General features: G+C 41.4%; 1 protein-coding gene across 1 annotated transcript in view; it reads left to right on the plus strand.

Annotated features, from left to right (window-relative positions):
* Positions 1–15,238, plus strand: part of SHQ1 (SHQ1, H/ACA ribonucleoprotein assembly factor) — an 88,548-nt gene that overhangs the window by 37,176 nt on the left and 36,134 nt on the right.

Consider the following 15,238-nt stretch of genomic DNA (forward strand, 5'->3'; position numbering starts at 1 on the left):
TTAATTTCTTGTTTAGGTCATGCTAGATTATCCGCGCATTATTCATAGATTTAAACAGTGAGAATGCAGTTGGTGATTATCTTGTTATATCGTGGCTTCGAGATGGAAAACTGGCAAAACCCCCATGTGCATGTGCGTGCACACACACGCGTGCACACACACCCTCTTACTTGTTACTTTTCATTCTGGGAAATAATCTAGTTCTCTGCATTTTTATTTGAAAAGGAAGCAGTTCTGTGATTCATAACCAAAAATAAATTTGATTGCCTTGACTTACACTGTAGTCAATTACTCAGAGTTTTAGTAGGTTGAAATTGAAAATTTAGACTTAACTTTCCATCATTATCTATCTGACAAAAAATAGGCTTATCAGCTGTGTTGTAATAGCAACAGAAAACCTGAGGTAGCGCACTGAAAATGAATACCAACCCTCTATAAATCATGCACAGTATGTTCTGTGGCTAATTTAGGTTGTGGCTCGTTAGTGCTGAAACAGAGAGCTGGATTGTCTAGAGTTCACACCATAAGCTAAGGGGATGGCAAGTTCTGGATGAGGATTGAAACCTTTGTTCATACAGGTGGGTGACACTGGGATGCCTTTAATGCCATGGAAGAGTCTCAGTTGTTTAGACACCTTATAATTTAAGTGCAGGTAGCTCTGGTTTGGCATTTAATGTTTTCCGAGAATGAATTCGTGCCTACTTATAATTCAAAAGAGTGATCACACTTTTATTATAAAGGTCAGTATAGTGCTTCCATAGTTGAAAGTAATAAATAAGTCTTGCCCCAGAAGAAATACCAACCTCAAGTGAAACACGCTTCCAGAACCAATGAAGGAAGGCTGGTGTCAGAATCCACAGAAGATTGACTGAGAGCTAAGTTTTTAAACAGCCATGACTTTGCTTTACGTGACTTCACAGAGGCCTTTACAAAGATTCTTTACTGGGCCTTTGGCTATTTTCAATTTTCCATTCTCTCTGCTGTACCTTCCCCACCCCGGAAGACTGTACATTCATCTCACTGTTACCGTATGTCTCGCTCAAATTCCTGCAAGGCCAGATAACCTACTTTGTCCCTGTAAGTGTTATTTTAGTGCTTAACATAGGGCCTTGCATGTGGAATTGCTCTCCCTGAATTGATATTCTTGGGGCACATGATCACCCCCATTTTTTCTATCTGTTCCTGTCTCTTTAGCAATTTTCACTTCCTCCTCCTTGTTCCATTCTTTGGGGAAGAGTGGGAAGAATCCTTCATGGAAGCATCACTTAGGTGCTGTTACTCACTGAAAAATCAATGAACAAAAGGAATCAAAAGAGAGCAGCTTTTCTAATATGTTTTAAGAAATTTTATTCTCTTTAGAAGTGACATAGTTTAGTATTTGATTATACATTGTTTATACAACTTACCGTTTGTACTCCGGTCTACGTTTCATTCAGCTTTCTAAAGGGATTCTTTACTCTTCTTTTATACTCTTGTGCCGCTGTTGAACATGTAATGTAACTGTTAGATTGAAAGGGCTAAACTTCAAGGGGTAAAAGGGGAAAAACTTAATTTTTTCCCTCCGTTCCCCCCTTTGAGCTCATTCTGTGGAGTCTTTCTTTGATTGTTTCTGGATGGAATATGTATCCTATAAATATCACATCACACACGTATATCCTATAATATATGATATTCTGTAACTTTTTCTATTGCTTTAGATTATAAGAGGAGTCTGATTTCAGTACTCAAAGTGTTTCCTTTGAACTTGATTTAAAAAATAAATCTTGCCTTCCCCAGCTCGGGCCTGCGTCAGGTTGGGAAGCCAGCAGTGGCGAGGGGCCCGTTGCCCTGCTGCAGAGCACTGCTTGCTTCCAGAGCTGCCCTCCACTCGGCCGCGGGCTGTTCCTTCATGCTTCTCCCTGGGGGCCTGTGATCAGGTTCGGGTCAGACACCAGGCTTTATATCCCCACAGCTTCCGGGCCAGGTAGGTTACGTTCTCCAGGGTTCCCCCACAAAACCCCCTTTCTCTTGGGGGTTTAAGGTGGTAAGAAAGTACCTTCTCCTCTCCCTCCTGAGTGGTGGTAGAAACCCCATAGCGCTCCAGCGACCTTATCCGAAGAGACTTTCTGGACCTTTTTACACTTAAATTCCCAGTGGTGAATATTGTTCTAAGGGGTCATAAATCAGTTTTTGGTTAGTGTCTCTACAAGCTTAGCCCAGAGGGTTTTAGCATGTCTTGTTACTATATGGGAACACTCGATATCTCTTTTGTCCTTTGTGAGCCTTATTGGAAGTGAGTCAGAGAGAGCCCTGCCTTAACGTGCTAGCACAGTAGGCATTCTAGCTGCAGCGCCCTGTTGGCTCCTTTCTGTGTGTCAGCGTTAGGCTCAGTTCCTCATTGCATCCACACTGTCTCCCTGAGAAGTCGGGATGTCTGTCTCCATTTTGCAGATAGAAGACAAGCTCAAGGAAGTTCACTCTACTTGCCCAGGGTTACCCAGCTAGGAGTTGGCGGAGCCTGGACTGGACGCCTGGTCTGTCTGACTCAAAGTCTGTGCCCTTTGAAGTGTTGAAATAGTTATAGTAAAGGAAATTATATGAAGCCAGGATTCACTTCACAATAATCCACAGTGGGTCGGGGGAAAGTGGGCAGGGTGTGGAGGAAACAAAGCGGGCCACGAGTTGGTACTTGCTGAAGCTGGGTGATGAGTACTTGGGGGTTCACCGTCCTGTGGTCTCTCTTTGTACATGTTGTGATCTTTGTTTATTTATTTAAGTCTGGACTCTTAACCCCTATTCACCATTTTGTAGAAAATATTATACTTTTTTTTTTTTTTTGAAAATATTATACTTTTTGTTCAGACAGTTGTATAAATTTTTTTGGCTAATGAAAACACACATTTGAAGGTATTATTATTATTATTTCTGGTTCTGTTTTGTTTTTAGGACTGACCAGAAACCTGCCTTTCTATGAACATTTGGGGTCTGATGCCTAGTGGCTGCATGGCAGACCATAACCTAAGAAACAGGCTTCTGGAGATCAGTTATTGTTACCAAGTAAAAACTGGCATTACTTCATACAATTAATAACCCTTACATATTAGTCTCACTGGGCTCAATAATCAATTTTTCAGAAATGACTGCTTTACTAACCTCCTCTGTAGATAGTTGTAATAACACAATCAATGTGAAAGAAAAGAACCACAGCACAGGACTTGGGGGCTGATCTTTTCCTTTAAGGAAAATGATAGTTCAAGAAACTGAGCTATGGCCAGTATGTTGTGTGAGCTCTGAGTCCTCACGCAACCTGGAAGATGAGTTTGTTTTTAGTGTTTGAATTCTATTTAGTCAAAAGTCCAAATGCTGCTTTTTAATTGAATTGTAAAGATTACTCTAACTTGAAAACTAGAAGATGAAATCGCTAGGAGTTTTCAGTGTTGACATTCATCTGTATTTCATTTTTGTGGCTTCTCTATTAGGGACATTTTAAGGAACCATTAGACCTTTTAGTCTTTCCTCAAGTGCATTATGTAAAATGCTTTTGAGGGTTATTCAACAAGTGTTGGTTGAGCACTTGCTATGTGAAGGTGCTGAGCTGGGTCTGAAGATCCAGGAGCGAGCAGGAAGGATGCGACTCGCACTCAGAGAACTTAAAATTCTAATGGGGGCCCTGGAATAACACAGCTACCAGGTTTAAAAAAAAATTACATTCGTAATAAGTAGCTCAAAGCAGAAATACAGCGGGCGAAAACATAAAGCCAGGAAAATTGGCTGAGCTTTAAGTCACGTAAGACATTTCACCTCCTACAGAGGGGAGCTTCTGCCTTATTTGACTTCAGATTATCGGCTCCTCAATTTCCTGTTGCTCTGAAGTACTTGTACATTGGTTGATGCGTCCATCTGTTTATTCATTCAGTAGGTATTTTGTCAGTACCTACTAAAAAGCTATTTATTACGTACAAAGCGCCCTGTACATACGAAGAGCAGCAGAAAGCTGAATTAGATTCCTGTACTGTGTTTGGGAGCACCTGCGTGAGTAGGGGAGCTAAGATGTCCATCACAAATGTAAAATACAGGGTAGGCAGCGGTGAGCACCTTACACGAAATGCCAGCTAAGTAGTTCAAAACAGGGAGAGGTGACATTTCATTGGGGATCAGAGGAAGCTTCATTTGGGACATGAGATTTGAATTGGCACTTGAAGGGTGGGTAGTACTGGCCATAGGAGTAGGAGAAGTGTTCTAAATATTGTGAGTGCGGGACATGAGGCAGTTCATAGAGGAGCATGATTTCATCAGTGAAACTTGGGAGTTATAGGCTCTCTGACCCTGAGATTTGCTCTGCAGCCTCTAAAACTAGTTGACAGTTCCTTTCCTACCTGAGTCAGCTGGTCTCCAGAATTGATTTCTCTGCTTCCCTAATATGATCACTTAATTCCCTGCTCCCCAGCCAGGAGATGATAATTCTTTCTGTGTTCTTCTTCATTCTAAATTGTGCTTGAACTTTTCATTTCCTAGTCAATTCCCCATCACAAAATGTCTCCAAGAATGGAACAACCGTAGTGCTTTCAGGAAATTTCAGTAGCGTGGAATTCAGATCAAATATTGAAGTACTTTTGGTACCTGCTTTTGCTGACTGCTTACTTGCATACCAGCTAACCTGAGAAAGGAGGGGCTTCTGAGCCCTGGTGCGTGGGAGCTGCAGCTGGAACGTGTGTGGGAAAGAGGAGGACTCTGCTGGGAGGTCCCCATGTGCCAGTCTTTGGCCTCACTCTCCTGGGTTTCTTCCACCAGGCAAAGCAGATTTCTTTTACTCACACCTCTTCATCAGAGCCTAAATCTGGGTTCCCAGTCTTAAATTGGCACCTTCTTGGTATCTATCTGTATTATTTACCCTCAGAGCATTTGTGGGTTGATACATACACTTTTGTATGGAAGGATGCTGTGTATGTGCATAAACATTAAAGGGAGCAAAATCAAATTCCGATCAACTCCATAGACACTTGTTTCCTCTAAGGAGCCTGTTAATCATTGAATATTGTTAATCTCTGAAATTTTTTGATTGCTCACGTCGTAATCTCTGGGTTATTACATTTGTATAAAACATTCTTTGTTCCCTTAAACTACTCTCTAGGGGCAGCATTTCCTGTATGGTTTACAAATGCCTTTTAATTGCCACAGATGATTAAGATCTTATGGTTATTCTGCTCCAAAAAAATCACTTGAAGTATCTTACGGGTGGGTGATGGCTCAAAATCCACTGCTGATCTCTTAAATATTTACATATATGTGTGTGCGTGTATAGATATAGATATATACACATATATATATATACATATATCCAATTTAAATCTACGTTGTATTTCCTGTACTATTTATATAAGATTTTTTGTTAATTTCTGCAGTTTCTGAGCTGAGTGGTGTAAAAGAACCCCCAGGAGGTTAGTTACATGGTTTGATATTATGGCTTTTAAAAAAACTTCTCTGGTTAGTGCCTCTTTTAATAAATCTAAAGTCAGTTTAGAGATATTTTTTATTGATCTATTTTTTTTTAAGGAAGTAACTGTAAGTTTACGTTCTTTAAGTAAGCAGATAAAGGCAGGAAAATGTATAGATTTAAGACAAATTTGGGAGAACAAAGAGAAAATATTTTATTTACCCTAATGAGTGAAAGTCCTGTTGCATGGTGATACTGAGACCTAGATGAAGTAAGTTGAATAATACTTTATATGTTAAATGGAAATCATGGAAGAATCCTATTTTTGCAAGTTAGGGTTTCTTTCAATAGGAATTAATACTGAAAAGTAACAAGCAAGCAGATATTTATTCAACAGACGCAGATCAAATCCCTTCTCAGTGCAAGGCATTAAAGGAGAATCATCAAAGAGTTATGAGACTATGTATGACTTGACCTTGGCTCTTGAGTTTATTGTGTAACAGGAATGATAAGACAAAAGATAGTATACAAAATATAAGGATTTGTAATATACAAAGGAGAAAAATCCCTTAAGAAAATACCTTAACTACCACCCACAGGCCAAATCCGTGCTGTATGACTTGTGAGTTAAAAATGCTTTTTACATCTTCAAATGTTGAAAAAAATCAAAAGGAAAATAGTATTTCATGACACATTTAAATTATATGAACTTCAAATTTTGGTGCCCAGAAAAAAAGCTTTATTGGAACACAGTCATCCTCCTTCACTTGGGTATTGTTTATAGCTGCTTTTGTGATACAGTGGCAGAGTCGAGTAGTTGCAACAGATTATGTGGCCTGCAAAGGCAAAATATTTACTCTCTGGCTCTTCAGAGAAAAAATGTGCCTCCCCTTGCTATAGGTATACCTGAAGTTGGCCCTCGAACAACGTGGGTTTGATCACGGGCAGGTCCACTCCTAGGTGGATTTTTTTCCGTAGGAAATACTGTAGTGCTACAGTGTCTGTGGTTGGTTGAATCTGTGGATGGGGTGGAACTGCAGATACAGAGGCTGCCTATAAGTTACATGCGGATTAATCCCTTCGTTGTTCAAGGGTCAGCTGTGTACGGGATTGGAGGGGAGCCCTCTCCAAGTGAGCCAAAGTCTTTGGCTGCCTTCCGTTCCGGGTAGTAGCCAGTGTTGAAGGGGATCCTGTCAGCTGTTTCTGTCCTCCCCACAGGATGAGACAGACCTGAACTAGTTCGTTCCTGTTAGAGTAGGTCCTTCAATATTAGGAGAAACAGAGATGCCTGCTTGGCCAAGCAGGCGAATGAATGAGGGTGGCAGAGTTGAAGAAACATGGGAGCAATGAGGCCTGTGTGAACTGGAGACATACATGCTCCATCGGTAGCCTGTTGTTGACATGTGGATATGTAGAGTTGCCACCTTTAGGGACTTAAAAAGAAGTGGAAAGTCATGATCTTTAATATAAAATTGCTCAAACGTTTGAATGTGAACAATGATGTCAAGATTTAATGTGATACTATAAGAGCCATGGCATGTCTGGGCACCCAGGTCAGCCTGTGTGGGCCATCAGTTTATGATTTCGACTCTAGAGCCAGCTAAGTGCCAGCCTGATTTCTCACACCCTCTTGATCCTGCCCGTTTCCAGCTGCAGTGAGGCCTTGTACCGGGTCTCTGCTCCTTCCGTCACAGCTTGAGACCCAGTCTCCCCCTGGTGTGGGCTCCAAGATGAGGTGGGGAAGGAGGTAGAGGTCCTGCATTCTCTTAAGTGACTATGACCAGGAACCTTAAAAAAGCAGAACAGAACAAAACCCAGACCCCTTACCTCTCTTTCTACTTGCTTTTGTATTGCTACCCTCCTCAGCTTAGCCTGGTCCGGGTGGAGGGGATGAGTCCCCGGATTCCAGTACCATGCCTCCTCACTCGGACTCCAAAGGGTGCTTTTGATACGGGGGAGGGGAGGGGCTAGACAGGGCAGAAGCAAACAGCCTGATGCGTGAGGTGCACGGCCCTTATTACTTCAAGAATGTGTAGGATTTAGAAAAGAAGTGGAGGAAGGTATTTCCTGAGAAAGCAGAAAGTAAAGAAAATCAGGGAGAGGAAAAGAAAAGAGTTACACGTTAAGAAATGACAAATATTCTGCTTTGTCTGGAGGCCTGGGCTGTGAGGGGAGTTGAAGGAAGAGGCGGGAGTGGTGTGTTGGGGAGCACAGTGGAGAGCCTGCAGTGCTTCCTAAGGAGACTGGCTCTGATTTTTTTTTTTTATAATTTTTAAAGGTTACGTTCCATTTACAGTTATTACAAAATATTGGCCATATTCCCCGTGTTGTACAATATATCCTTGTAGCTTATTTGATACCTAATAGTTTGTACTTCTTGCTCCCCTACCCCATCTTGCCCCTCCCCCTTCCCTCTCCCCACTGGTAACCACTAGTTTGTTCTCTCTGTCTGCGAGTGTGTGTCTTTTGTTTGTTGTATTGTTTAGATGTCACATATAAGTGATACCATACAGGATTTGTCTTCCTCTGAGGAGACTAGGTCTTATTCAGTGAGGGACCACTGCAGAGTCTGGCGTTGGGGTCTGTGACAGGCCCATGGCGTCACATTGATCTGGCAGAAACACCAAGTCATTGCAGGGGGTGAGATTCGAGGTGTGGAGAATAGAGGAGACCACCATTCTCACCTGAAGCCGAGTAGTTTGGGGATAGGTACTGGGTCTGGTCTGGTCTGGGGTGCCAGCAGTGGTGCGGAGGAGGAAGGAGTATGTGGGCACGTGCTTTGCAGGTAGAAGGGTAGGAGCTAGTCAGGGGAGTCCCGGGACCCTTGATCCCATATGACCTGATGTCCTCCTTCCCTTGTCATCTGTAAAGTGCTTACATGTCCTTGTCTCGCTCAATTCCCACAGCAATTCTGAAGAATTTCCCCTCTCCATCTACAGACCTGGAAACAGATTCAGATTAAGTGCCAAACAGCTAAGAAATGACACCAAGGCAAGCAGATTCTGGGCTGTACAACTGTTCCACAGTGCAAGAGTTACCATTGTTATTTTTACTTTGTAAAGAAATTAGCTAAGAACCGCACAAGATTATTTATGTGTAGCTTTTTAATGATCTTTCTTTAGCCTTTTAGAATTTTGAGACTAGAATTCTAAGACCTTAATTTCATAATCAAAGTTTTTATGTAACTTTTTAATATAAATTAAACTTACATGTAGATAGAGATATGTAACCATCTTTACTAGATTCTGTTTCCAGTACACTGATTAAAATGTGAAGAAGCATAACTCAGTTCTCCCAGTATGTAAACCGTTCAGCCATCATAGACATTCTCAACTGTGATACAGTGAGGGTGTTGAAAGGCTTTGGTTTTTTTCCTTTTACCTTGACCTGGTCAGTATTTCCCATCACCAAAAGGGACTCGTAAGTCTGGTCGGACTGGGTTTGTTTTTCCCCTTTGTGAGCCATTTAAGGAGTCCAGTTGTCTTTCTTCCTGTATGTTTCTTCTCTCTGACTGCATGTACAGTCTTAGTTTTCCCAACTGGAAACTAAGCTAATTCCCAAAAAAAAAAGTCAGAACTTTTCATATTAAGTAATAGCTCCTGGGAAAATGAAGTATAATAGTCTTAATTAAAGGAGCAATGCAAAAAATTTATTTTAAATTGAGCTACCAGGCATTGAGATACATGCTGTATTCATAAGGTGGAATAGTTGAAATAAAATTTTATCCACAGAATTAAGAAGTTTTAGGTGCTTATGGATTTTTTTGTTTTTAATTCAGGTCTACATTGCAACTGTTCCAAGAGCTTTTTTCCGTGCATGTTCAACTTCTTAACCTTTCTACTTTTATACGTACTGTATAGATGGGATTTTCTTTTTTAATGTTCTACCTTGAACTTGGATGCCTCACTCTTAACTGTCTGAAGAAAAATTAGTCATGCTGCCATTATGTAATTTTGATGACATCCGGCCATGTATTTCTAAACTGACGCAACCACTGCTTTGACAGGTGACTTAAGGAGGAGGATAGAGTGAATGTCCAAGCTGTCCTTTCAAACCAGCAAATCTGGCAGGGATTGTTAGAGCAGAAAAGGCAGAAAGCAGCCTTGGGTTAAATTCATTATTTGAACTTCTGATGGTGTGGTGATAGAAGAAAGTTGGCACAGCTACATCCTTTTCTTGTCAGGGAATAGAAATAAAAAGGGGAGGCAAACCCATTGTATAGCCCACATCTGTCATGACATCATGGCTTAAGTGTACAGATCACAAAGGTGTTACAACTAGTACGTGTTAACTGAGCGATTTGACCAGGTGCTTTTAAACTTAGGTTCTGTGTGAGCCAGGCTACATTAACAGCCAGTCTCTACTGAACAGGATCCTACAGTTTGCCAGACATTGTTCTAGACCCGGGAAGACAGATGAGAAGCCGTGTTCTTTCCTGTCAAGGAGGTTGCCACACAATGTGACAAATAGTGACGCTATATATTACGCAGTGGCTGGGAGGCAGATGTACCTGTTTTCATCCTGACTTGCTTCCCAGCTGTGATCTTGGCCAACTCTTTCATTACATTGAGTCTCAGTTTCCTCATGTATGAAATGAGCAAGAGGTCACCGACCTTAGTAGGGTTAAATGATGCAGTGTATGGAGAGTCCTTGGTGCAGCGGAAGTGGGTAGCTGTTAACTACCGTAAGGGACAGTGTGGCAGGCGTTATGGAGCAACTCAAACCGGCTTGGGTCGGGGTAGGGGTTGGCTGAGTGGGAAGCCAGTTCCTAGGGAAGTATATGCTCCTTTTGAGACTTGATGGTAAGTTAGGTTTGGGTTGAGGTTTGTGCATTGCAGGCAGAGGGAACACTTACAGAGTGTATGTTTGCTTTGTGTTGATTTTGTTTGTGGCTATACAGACAGTATATGTAATTTTAATAACAAAAAAGAATCTAAAAATTTATTTAGGGCTGTGAATTTGTGCTCAAAATAACAACTGTCATGGCTTCCAGTATTTGTTTCTTATTACAGCCCCAAAATGTAAGAGCTTAAATGGCATCTGAGGAAGTTGAGGATAAAAATACTAAACAGACTGAGAAGCTTTCATAAAGTTAAATTTAACGCATGTTTGTGTTAATTGTTAGGGACTGGACTTTATGCTACTTCCTAACAGGGCCCGATATTGAAGCAAATTACCACACTTCGATTCTCTTAACTTGGATTAATTTGACACAGTTCTTCTGTCATCTCTTTTTATGGTCAGATGATCTCTGAAAATTAATGTTAAGAATAATTCATGAATTATCCCTCCTGATAATGTGGTCTCATCAAAAATCCCAGAATTCTAGCCAGATATCTACTGAGTTATGCATTTTAGGATGATAGCCCTGTTGGCTTTCATTTTGAGATGATTTTACAAATGAAGACCAAGGAGTGCTTTCCTCCAGCTGTTTTGAATAACCACCTCTTCTTCCTTTACTCTTTTTGGCTTCTTGTCTTGTATGGCTCAGACTTTCAAGGACAGAAATAGCTACCCTGAAAACCACAGCCATATCATTGCTATAATGTACCAAGAGTTGAAAAGAAATTCAGCTCTTGCTATATAGAGTTAGCAGTTTTTATTATTTTTTTTCTATGCTGGCTTTTAGCCAGTGGAAACATCCACTATCCTTTTAATCTCCTAGAGATGGGAGCCATTTCTTAAGAGCCTTCAACCATGAGCTTGGTCTGTCAGTGAGCGATTATGGCCAAACCTCATCGGCTAATAGGAAGATTTCAAATAGCCAGTGGATTCTACTTTAGAACAGCTCAATCTCATCTCTGGTTTAAGATATATTAACCTGAGATGCCGCATCTGTCCAGAACAGGAAAGCGCATTGTTCTTAGTTTACGTTCCCTTTAAAGAAAAGCTGGAGAATGCGTAGCCAGAGACTGTGTTAGATAACTGTTTACTGCCTACCTGCTTGTTACTATCATCCTTTTTTTTTAATGTTGTTACTGTGTTTCTCTGTTGTCATTAGACAGTCATTTTCCCTGAGGTAAAACGTTCATGGCACTTGTCATTTATAGGCCAGGTTACTGGTTTTAAACTGCCTTCACTGGTTTTCGACTCTCTTGGAGAGATCTTGGTGTCAGAAGTCTTTGCTCCATGGATAGGGTTGGCTTCAATGAGGACGAGGTTGAGCATAGAGAATCCCTAACTCTTTGGACAGGCCTGTTATTGCATCTCTGTGGTGAAAATAGTTACCATGGTTACTGTGCAAGGTACCTGCTTTTTCCTGCTCTGGACCAGGCAGTGAGCTGGCAAAAAACGGTCACTTTCCTGCAGTGCCTTTGAGCAGAAATGAATCTCTTAGATTTAGGCCTGAGCAGTTTTTCAGGCGCATGGGATGTGTGACGAGCCCATGGCTGGATACAGCCCCACAGGAGGCAGGTACACTGAGTCCCCTTCTAACCACTGGCTGTGTGACAGCCTGGAGGAGGGCCAGCGCTTTCCTTCGCTGATAGCTGTTGGATAAGTAGTTGGCAACCTGAGAGAAGGAGCAGTCAGTGCAAGAGAGATGTTATAAAAAAAAAAAAAAAAAGCTGCATGCTTCCTGAGCTTCCTGGCTGTAATATAATCATCTATTGATGCTGTAGTCACCTCTGGTGATTCAGTGGGAACACACGAGGTCAAGTATGGCCTTGGGGTAACAGTATACAATGTTGGGGGCAGGATGGTTTTAATGTACTTTTTGTTCTAGAGTGTCAGCTGCCGGGAGCCTACTTTTCTTTTACCTTACTTGTCACATAGCACACTGAAAATAGTTTGAGAATGAAAACACAAGCTTTTGAAGAATGCGTAACTTTCTCTTTCAAAAGTGCCTCGCGTGTGATTTTCTAGAATCACCTGATCTAAATATTGCTTCTCAGTTGTGCAAAAATACAAGGTAAAGAAAATTGAAATAGGAATTTAAAAATTTTAACATTCTTTGTCAGTATTTCAAGGGTTAGCTATGTAGTAAGGAATGTCTGACTTTTTGTTAAATAGATAAATGTTTATTGTGCAGAATTTTGAAAATAGGGGAAAGTTTAAAGAAGAATAACTGTAATCCCATGTGTGGTGTTTATGTTTAAGAGTTTTTTCCATGTGTATTTGTCTTTTTTTTTTTTTTAAGAAAATAGGGATCAAAACATGTAAGTACAATGCAGCTTCACTTTAAATTTGATTACTTTGGGTGTTGCTATTATTATTATTGTTATTTTGTGATAACTGGAAGATTTCAACTTGCCTGTGGCCCTTAGCAAGGGACAACCTCACTTTAGGCATGTCTGCAAAACGAAACTAGGAATTTTTTTTTTTAATTTGAAGATTTAATTGGCTTTATTCAGTGATTCATGAATCGGGCAGCATCCCATCTAGCAAGTATCAATGGAAGAGAGCTCCTCTAATTTCATTAGGTAACGGTTGCAATGGGTTCTCATTAAATATGTGACCTTAATTCCACACTGCTTTTCAGAAAACTCTCTGGTGTGTAGGGTCTTCTGTCGCTGCCGTGCACACCTGCCTTTAGGTGTTGTCCCCACCGTCCTGCCTGACTGCGTTCATCTCCTGCTCTCTGTCACAGCCTGGCTTCTCCCAGGCTCGCCCGTGTACTCCCTTTGTTCTTCTCCTGGAACCATCTGCTCCACCTAAATGGTCTTTTTCTGTTGTGCCCCAAACCTACCCTGTTTTAAGTCCCACTCTGCTCCTTTTCACACCGCCCTCCAAGCTGGCATACCTACCCCTTTTCTTCACTTGCTGAATTATTTGCTCTGAGGCCCAGCTCCAAGTCCTGGATTTTCTATTAACCCACTTCTGTTAGTAAGGCATGTCCTCGAGAGGCAGTATTCAGGGGCATCACGCTATAGAGGAGCTTATACAAGCTTCAAGTGAATGGTTTATTTTTTGGGTAAAGACCTATGGCTGACTTTTAAAACTTTAAGTTAGTAGTTTTCATAAACCCCCCTGTCCCCCTTCCCACAAACAAGCGAGAGAGAGAGAGAGAGAGAGAGAGAGAGAGAGAGAGAGAGAAAGAAATTGGCATACCCTTGCCCTGACATTTTTTCTCTGTTGCAATTTAAACTGTTCCAAAAATTCTCACAGTTTTAGTTAGTTCTCCCTTGATTTTTTTCTGTTTGGATAACACGGCTAACTTGGTTTCATAGTTTTGTGAGTTTTGATTGTATTCTCTCCTCCTGTCATCAGACTCTGCCTTCTAGGCCTGGGGCGTGGGGGGATCCCCACTCTTCATTACACGTAGTTGCCCTGGGCCACTTTGATAAGACACAAAGACCTTGACTTAACCAAGTGTAGTTTTAGGCCTTCTAAGTATTTCTTTTAACCCATTGAGCAGTGGAGCGTTTATTGACATTCCTCCCCTCTGCGTATGAGGAAGCCACATAGTGAAAATTTTTGAAAAAAACATGGCCCCTGTTTTGAACTTACTACCTGCTTAACTCAAATAATAAAAACGTGATGTAGACCGAATGGCCCAAGAGCACATGGGTAGCATAGCGGGTAGCTTCGGGAGTCAGTAAATTAAGAATTTGGATCCTGGGCCCTCCACTCAATGTCACTGTATCTTAACGGTCCTTGAGCCTCAGTTTCTCCTTCTGTGAAGTGAGCAAAGGAGGTTATGAGGAGAATCAGCCGAGTTTCCTTTCCGTTTCTCTCCTTTGCAGGGTTTAGTAAGAGCTCTGACGATTAGGGAAGTCAGTCCGGGCTTCCTGCAGGATGAAGGCTTGAGCTGGGCTGTGAAGGCAGGCTAGAATCCCTCCAGGTGGAACAGAGAGGAAAAGGCCTTCCAGGTGTGGGGAAGCAGTTGAGCAATGGGCCACGGACAAGTCCACAGAGCCTTGAAAGCAAGCGCAGGGAGGGCCCTGATGAAAGCAGTGCATCAAAATGCAATGTCAGAGGGCTCAGCGGGAGAGAGTCCGAGGGATGTGGAAGGATTTATAATCTCCGCATGAGTGAGGATGGGTGGTCGGGGAGTGGTGGGGAAAGGGCAGCTACAAGAGGCATTTCCAGAGAAAAATCGTCAGGGCTTGGTGTGTGAGGCTAGGGGATGCAAGACATTGTGAGCCTTTAAGCCGGTGATTACTGTGTCATTCATTCATCCTTAAAATACTTCAATTGAAAATGTACTGCTACAAGGTTCTGTTCTAGGTATTGGGGATTAATGACTAAATAAAACAGAAGTCCCTGCTCTTATGAAGCTCACTTTCTAGTGTTAATTGTGTTAAAAATTTAGTGGCAGCAATTTTGGCATCTTGTGATGTCATTAGGTAGCTCACGATCCTTTTATCATATCTAAAAGCCAAGTGGGAAATGTCGATGAGAGCACATCCAGTGTCTTCACGAAATCAGTGTACAGTATTTTCACGTTTTAGGACTATAAAGATAAGAATAAAACAGTGAAACTGAAAATGCCGTATTTCACAGATCTAAGGAAGTGGTACTACTGTAGATTTAGTAATTTGCCTTATGGTTAATAAATTTCAGGGACCGTCTTGAAGTTTGGAACACCTAGGGAATTGTTGTCAAGTTGTGCGATTCCTTTTGTAGGCTTGGGTTTGGATTAAAATTAGGTTCATTTAACAACCAGGAGGAAGTAATTAGATTGAAGAAGACTTCAGTATTTGATGGCTTTTTTTCCAAGTGATTTTGTCAGCTTGTTTTTGAAGTAGGGCTATGATATTTTAGTTTTCAGTCTGCGTTTTCTTCAGTTCTTCAAGGTGAAAAAATTTAAGTTTGTACTAGATAATTCCTTGACAAAAAATGTTGATGTAAGAAATAGAGACATTTGAAAACTAAAATATAATT

This window comes from Lagenorhynchus albirostris, chromosome 10 (assembly GCF_949774975.1).
Source record: "Lagenorhynchus albirostris chromosome 10, mLagAlb1.1, whole genome shotgun sequence".
Classification (NCBI taxonomy): domain Eukaryota; kingdom Metazoa; phylum Chordata; class Mammalia; order Artiodactyla; family Delphinidae; genus Lagenorhynchus; species Lagenorhynchus albirostris.